Source organism: Rattus rattus, chromosome 4 (genome assembly GCF_011064425.1).
Source record: "Rattus rattus isolate New Zealand chromosome 4, Rrattus_CSIRO_v1, whole genome shotgun sequence".
NCBI classification, from domain to species: Eukaryota; Metazoa; Chordata; class Mammalia; order Rodentia; family Muridae; genus Rattus; species Rattus rattus.
The window spans coordinates 30,010,743-30,018,529 of record NC_046157.1 but is presented as its reverse complement, the minus strand read 5'-3'; the positions used below and the strand labels follow the sequence as shown (position 1 = coordinate 30,018,529).

Sequence of the window (7,787 nt, the reverse complement as noted above, 5' to 3'; positions counted from 1 at the left end):
TATATATATATATATATATATATATATATATATATATATATATATATATGTTCGTGAATGTACATGCATGTGAAAGGTAAAGACCAATGCCAGGTTTTTCCTCATTTACTATCTACCTTAATTTTTGAGACGAGTTTTCTCACCAAACCTAGAGCTCGGTGATTTGACTAGAATGAATGGGCAGCAAGCCCCTGGGGTCCCCCTATTCCTTCCTCCTGAGAGCAGAGAATACGGGTGTGCACCACTGTGCTCACTGCTGTTTTACATGGGTCCCGGGGATCAAACTCAAATCATCATGTTTGCATTCCTGACACTGCCAAAATGTGCCATGCTCACAAGAGTAACTGCAGGGACTCCTAATTGGTCAAAGTCTTCAGAGCATGTGATTGAGTACTCAGCCATGAATGGACCATCTATGGCTCCCACTCCAACTTTCAGGGAATATCACAGAAGAGAGGGAGAAATGTAAGAGCTGGAGTAAGTGGTAGGGCACTGTAGAATACAGACTTCTGGGTGCAATATGACCATTGAAGTATTTTTTCAAAAATTAGATTTTTCCTCTCTTTATTGAGAGGAAGAGGGTATGTGTTGCATAGTATACATGTGGAGGGCAGAGGGCAAATTGTGGGCATCAATTTGTTCTTTCTACTTTATGGGTCCCAGGGATCAATCTCTGGTCATCAAGCCATGTGGCAGGCAGCCCTACACACCTAATCTCTTGTGAGAACATATCATACCACTCTTAAACTTACAGCAATGTGAATACCTGCACAGTACATCCAAAATATTGGGCCTGTCAACATTCCATCACAGAGTAGGGAGGAGTACATGGATTTCCTAAGGATCTATAAGCAGTTAATACCTCTGGAAAGGGGGAGAGATTTTCATCAATGATATAGTCACTGGTAAGGTGTCTATGATCCTGTAAACAACCTTCACACCTGTGCTCTTATAAGTAACACTGTTGAGACTCACTGGGTCACCAAAACAAACAAGTCCAAAAATGACATGATAGTAGTAGGGGGACTAGTTGAGAAGAGAATCAGAGGTAAATACATTATATATTTGTGTCAAACTAGGACAATGCAACCACTTAGTGTGCACAATTAATATATATGCACTAATAGAAATAGAAACAACTTTACAAAATATCCTCTTGTCCTCAGAAATGGCTATCTCTAATTAGAATTTTCTCTTTTTGGTCTGGCTAGAAGAGAAATCACAAACACTATTTCTTTTGATTTCCCCCAAAGAAGTGCTCTTTTAATTTTATTCCACCCAGTACCCAGTAATTATGTACTGTTCATTCTTATTATAAACTCAAATAAGCAAGAAACCATTCTTTTGATTTCCTCTTGGCTTTACCTCAGCCACAAAATCAGATCCTTGTCTGGCCTCTGTGCAGGCACACCCTCCAGAAAGAGGCTATTTAGCTGTGAGAGACGGGGCTCTTGCCCCTTTGACCACATGAACCTTGAGAAGAAAAGAAAAAGCCCTCTTGCATTAAAGGTCAAGACATTGTAATCCTGTCTTTCTACGTATGGCTGCCATCAAAGCTTGTAGGCAGTTGGCACCCTTCAAAGGTCTGAAGCTGAACTCCATCTGCAGGTCAGTTCCAAAGTGAAGCAGGATTGAGAAAGGAAATCATGAGATTTTTGTCTCTAGGCTTGAGCCATGTTTACTACAGATTTTAATAACTCTCCTGATCTGACTCCCCCACTTCTTTTTTTGTTTAAAAACCTATAAAGATAGAGGAATGCAGTGAATTGTTTTTTTTCCATAACCCTCCAGGCAGTTTCTAGGGAATGAAGATTCTAGAAAAGTAAGAAACAAGCTTTACCTTCAAGGAACTTAGAGTTGCATGGGCTTTCCACACACTCTACATCTACTTCTATGACATTATTAAACTGTCAGGTTACAGCCTTTATTCAGTCCCCCCTGCTCTGTCTGTAGGCAGTGTCATGCAGACATTGGATCTTGGTCTGTCATGTGGTCTCAGGTGCCAGCAAGCCCATCGGTGCTAGTGCGTGTTCATATGCTCAGGTGAAGCAATGCACACAGAATGTTTACTCGTTCTGACTTCTGAACAGGACCTCATTGTGAAAGTCAACATTTATTATTTGCTTTTGATTTCTAGCACAGAGTGTTCAGTTCTCATATTCTCAAGTCATTTTTCATGAGCGTCTAAAAAAAAATGTTTTCTTTCTGACTTGCCATTTTTAGTTTCTGGGTGGGGTGTTGAGGCCCTTCCTGTATCTGCTTAAAAAAGAACTTTCCAGATTATTCTCTCCTATAAATGTACTTTGCTTCCTACCACACTTGACTGAGAGTGAGGAGAGATGGGTTCAAACAGGCTAAATGGATTGTAGAATCCATGGAGTGCATCCAACACATTGGGGTCTTGATCAAATGGAGATTCCTGTTTAGGGTGTGAAGTTGTGATTTTACATTACTAACACACTCCCCAAAGTTTCTATGTACCTGTCATAAAGTTCTTCCTTCGAGTAAAAGGGAAGAGGATGGTTTACTTCACAAATAGTCGTCATTTTTTCATAATAAGACATGTCAAGCACTGGGTTAAGCATTGTGTTAATTGAGAATGTAACAATGTTAACCCTTAAAAGGCCCACAGTTGGGAATGGAGGAATGATTCAAGAATTCTGGATCTTCTACCAGAGGACTCAGGTTTGATTCCTAGCACCAACATAGCAGCTAACAACTGTCTGTAACTCCATCCATGAGGCAGCAGATGGTGCATATACAGGCAAGACATAGACAAGAAAGTAATTTTTAAATTCCCCAGTCTAATGTGGCAGCCAACATAACAAGTAAATTCTATGATCATTATGAATATAAGATGAAGAATTATAGATTTGGATGAAAAATTTGAAAATATGTTCACCTCACCAAAGAAAATGCAGAGAAAGTAAATGAGCCTCTAAAAGATGGTGAGGACCACATATCATGGTGGGATTTAAAGTGTAAATGGCCATGAGACATCATCACTAAACATTAGCATGATGATATTGCAAAACATGACATCAAACGCTGGCTAGGAAGTTGGAGGGAATGCAAAATGGCACAGCCATCATAGCGCTTATTACAAAAGTAAACACACCTCCAGGCCAGCAGTCACCTCCCTTGGCTTTTATCCAAAGAAAACAAGAGTTCATTTCTACACAAAGACTTATACACAAATGTTTATAGCCCTTCATAATAACCAAAGCTTGGAAGCAACTGAGAATCCCTTCAGAAGGAAAAAAACAAATAAACTATGAGATGTCCCAGCAACGAAATGTTATTCATCACTGAGGAGAAATAAACTAATAAGCTATGGAAAAGCATGGAGGGACATGTTGCTGCGTCAAAGAAGCCAATATGAAAAGGATACATAAGATCTAACTCCAACTCTTTTGGAAAAGGCAAAGCAACAGATACCATACACAGACGACACACTTTCCAGGAGTTAGGAGAACAGAAAGGTTGATGAGGCGGAGCATGAGACAGTGTGTGGGAGGAGAAATCGTAAGGATATTCTTTATGTTGCCCTAGCAATGTACACAAGTGATTTTACAAGTGAAAATCCCGTAAATATGACAGCACCCGAATATACCCGAAGACAAACTAGATACATGAGTAGGTAATGACAGCTCAGGTTTGGTTGTCATTCATCTAATATTCTCCTATCCTGAAGGTTGTTGGGGAAGGCCATGCAGCTGTGAATATAACAGAAACATGAAAAATGTTTGTATTCTCTTCTTAATATTTTTCTGCTAAAAATTAATTTTAATTCTTTATATGTTTTAATGAATTTTTTTAATATATTCTGATCATAGTTTCCCCTGCCCAAATTCCTCCTCCAAGATTCTCCTCACCTACCCAATCCTACACCCTTTCTTTATCTCTTGTTTTTTTAGAAAACAAATAGGGAAACAAAACGAAATAAAAAAATTTAGAAAAGGACCCCAAGAAACACACACACACACACACACACACACACACACACACACACACACACACACACACACACAGCATTAAAACATTAACTGTAATATACAAGCAAAAGACTAGTAAAGTTAAAAAGAATGCCCAAAGCAATATGAAACAAAGTCTACAAAAATGCCAGATTTTGTTCTGTGTTGTCCATGAAAAAAAGATACAGAGACCTACAGTCAGACACTATGTATAGTGTGAGAGACCGTAGAACTCTTGGTGCTAAATGAGATGTCTCATCAACCCCCTCCCCTCAGGGCTCAGGGACCCTGCTGAAACAGGAGGCAGCTCTGTAAGAGACAGAGAAGATAGAGGACAAGGAAACAAGTCTCTCTCTCTCTCTCTCTCTCTCTCTCTCTCTCTCTCTCTCTCTCTCTCTCATATTCTGGTTTACTTCCTTTTTTTAAAGTAATTTAATTACTTTACATCCGGATCTCACCAGCTTCACCTCCCTCTTCTCCCAGTCCCTCCCTCTCCTCTCCCTCCCCTCATCCTCCCATCTTCCCTTTCTCCTCAGAAAATGGGAGGCTCCCATGGATAACAACCCACTGTGATATATCAAGTTGAAGTAAGACTAGGCACATCTTCTCCTATTGTGGCTAGGCAAGGCAAAATAAGGCCTTCTAGACACAGTAGGGCAGGCACACGTATGATCTCACAGAGGCTCAGGTAGCATGCACAGGAGTTCTAGATCTGCACAAGATGAGGTTCTAGAGCTGAAAGCAGTAGACACAAGCCCCATCCTTAATCCTGAAGCTCTCTCCAATTAATTACCACTCACAAATAAAAAATTAATTTTATCAATGGAATCTCACTGGATCTACAAACTACTCTTAAGGGCAAGATCCCATTCCCAGCAGTATATGACGACCACAAAATGAACTCGATAACAACTTTGTTTTGTCAGGGCATTTTTAAAATAACTTACAGGCCCTTTGTATTTATTTGATGGCTTCTAATTCTGGGTTTTCATGGGATTCCTGTGTGTGTGTAAACATATGCGTTAATACAGCTATCTGTGTGCCTTGTGCTTTTTTTTTCTTCTGTTTGTTTTGTCCTATTCTGATTTCTTTTGTCTTATTACTATTCTTTAGAGGCCTATTTTTTTTCAAGCAGAGACAGGTGAGATGGGAGTGGGGAGGGTCTTGGGAGAGTTGAGAAAAGAAAAGAAATAATCTGTAATCAGAATATATTTTATAAAATATATTTTCAATAAAAGAAAAATTCAAAGAAAGAAAATGCTCAGTAAATTGTCTCCTGGTCATGCAGATTCTGAAATACTTACCTTTATACCTTAGATCTGGACTTTCCTCAGCCTTGGCCAGAGATGCTTCTCCCTGTGGTAGCTGTGGCCAGTGCAGAGACTTACAGCAGACCAAAGGTTCAAGAACAAGTGACCTTTGAGTGCTTAGCTATAGATGTGACATCTGTGCCCAGTCCCTTCTAATGCTCAAGGAAGATGAGTGAAGAGGGAGGGGGGAAGAACCTGAGAGCTGGGACACAGGAAGGAGTGTCGTGAAATACTAGCTCTGGCTAGGATGTGAGTGTGGTCCTTAGTTGTACACGATCTATACCAGACTGGTGCCATTAACATCAATGTCCCTCGTGGATGGAGAAGGGTCTTATGATGGCTGTTCCTGCCTGGGGAGCTATTGACAGTTGTTTGCTGGGGAGAAGGTGGAGAAAGTGTCCTCTCCAGTGCTTCAGCTACTGGAAAGTTGGCATTCCCTCAATCTCAGGTAAATTTTAACAGTTTATCTGTCTTACTGGGAGCAATTGACAATCTTTTGTTGTTGTTGTTGTTGTTGTTTGTTTGGTTTTGGTTTTTTTTTTTTTCGGAGCTGGGGACCAAACCCAGGACCTTGCACTTGCTAGGCAAGCGCTCTACCACTGAGCCAAATCCCCAACCCTGCAATTGACAATCTTAAAGTTCAAGGAAATCATTAAATTATCGACCATCTGTGAGCTTAGTAACCAGGAAAATAATACTGGAACATATTTATTTGAGGAGATGCACATAGGTACTAATCAGGAATAAGAGCATAAATGATATGTGATTGACAAACAAGGTTCAAACAGAATTGATCATTCATGGAGGTGAAATCCCCGAGCAGTGTCTTTCATTGTAAAACATATTAAGAACATGCTTAGCAAGCGAGCGTGCTTGTTGTGCAAGCATGAGGACCCGAGTTTGCATTCTCCACATCCTTGTAAAAAGTTGAACATGAGCAAATAGATCCCTAGCAGTGGGGGAGTGGGGGACAGGGACAGGAGGATCCATCACTGGCTTGCTGCCCACTAGCCTAGCTCCAGGTTCAATGAGAGACCTTTTCTTTTTTTTTTTTTTTTTTTTTTCGGAGCTGGGAACCGAAACCAGGGTCTTGCGCTTGGAGAGACCTTTTCTTAACAGAATAGAGTGGAGAGCAATAGAAAAGGGTGCCTGACTTTGGCTTCTGGCTCCTGTACATACATGTGCATACACCACACACATACATACATGTATACCCAAATATACATGCACACACAAAGTTTTTAAAAGATTGTTTTAAGCTAGGTAGAAGTATTTTGTTTTTAAAATCAGAGAAAATCCTGAAGAATTGTATAAGTTGCCTGTCGACAGAGTGCAGTACTCATCTCCGTCCCACACTTCCTGTTTCTATTTTGAGGATGAGCAGCTATTCTGAGGTCCTCTTTGCATAAATTCCCACAAGTGCACCTGCCTGAACAACCTTCACTAGAATTGGTTGCAACGGTGTCTGAAAACACCGTTGTCTCAAATTTAGAGAACTGAAACCTGAGGTGAGCAGTAGGTGAAAAAAAGCTGTGTAGTTAGGCCTCTTTATTCCCTGATTATGGACACATTCTCAACTCCCTCCCATTCTCACCTCCCTCCCATTCTCACCATTCCACATGTATTTTCTACAAATGACTAATTTCCCTCAGTGCTTTGCACCTTCTAAGCAGACTAAAAATAGAATGGCAATATGACTCGTTTCTCTTGTCTCATTTCCGGAAGTCACATCTTGCATTTGCATGCTAGCACACACACGCACAGGCCCACCCGCCTATATGCATGCAATTACATAGACCACATTCACTCATTCAATAGTTCACGTGTTTGATCCAGTGGCTTCGAACTCATGCCCAATCGGCTGTATACTAAGACTACGACATATGTCAGGGTCTGAGAACTCAAGCCTCAAGCTGATGAATAAATGTCTGAGCTATTTTTAAGTAATTAGACTCAATCTGGAAATTCAGAACACCTGAAAATTTTAATCATCTTCCTGAGCAGCTGCAATGTCAGAATTTAAACCTGAATGATCTCCATATGCCGTACTTCATTACAAATGCTTCATCCTGACTCACTTCATAAGAATCAAGAAACAGACGTTCATGAATGTATGCCAACCCCTACTGATCAACTCAATATTCCAGACGTTCCTTTCATAAATTGTCCTTTGAGTGTGTTCTCAGGTAAAACAAAAAGTGGGTTAAAAGTTCAATCTCAATTGATAATATCTATGCCCATAGACTCTTGTTCATAGACCCATCTGTATTAGTTCAGCAGCATTGAATCACATTCATGTACATTCCTTGATTACAAATGCACTTATATATACTGATGAACCCTTTACTACCTTACTTTCTCAATCAAGCCGGGTGAAGATGAACATCTTATCGGTGGGGATAATGAAGCTTGACCCCACATCTATTTGACATATTCTATATCTGCATTGTACTAATTACCCTTTCTAATCTTTTACTGAATTGAGTCCAAGGTAATTTTCTTT

The 7,787-nt window shown here is 40.1% G+C and overlaps 1 long non-coding RNA gene across 1 annotated transcript; it reads right to left on the bottom strand.

Moving 5' to 3' along the window:
* Nucleotides 1-5,976: 5,976 nt before the first annotated feature.
* LOC116898873 lies at nucleotides 5,977-7,780 on the bottom strand. Its single transcript, XR_004387670.1, has 2 exons — nucleotides 6,391-7,780; nucleotides 5,977-6,320 (listed from the first exon to the last, which is right to left on the bottom strand). It is a non-coding gene; the product is annotated as an uncharacterized LOC116898873 (long non-coding RNA).
* Between the last annotated feature and the right edge of the window lie 7 nt (nucleotides 7,781-7,787).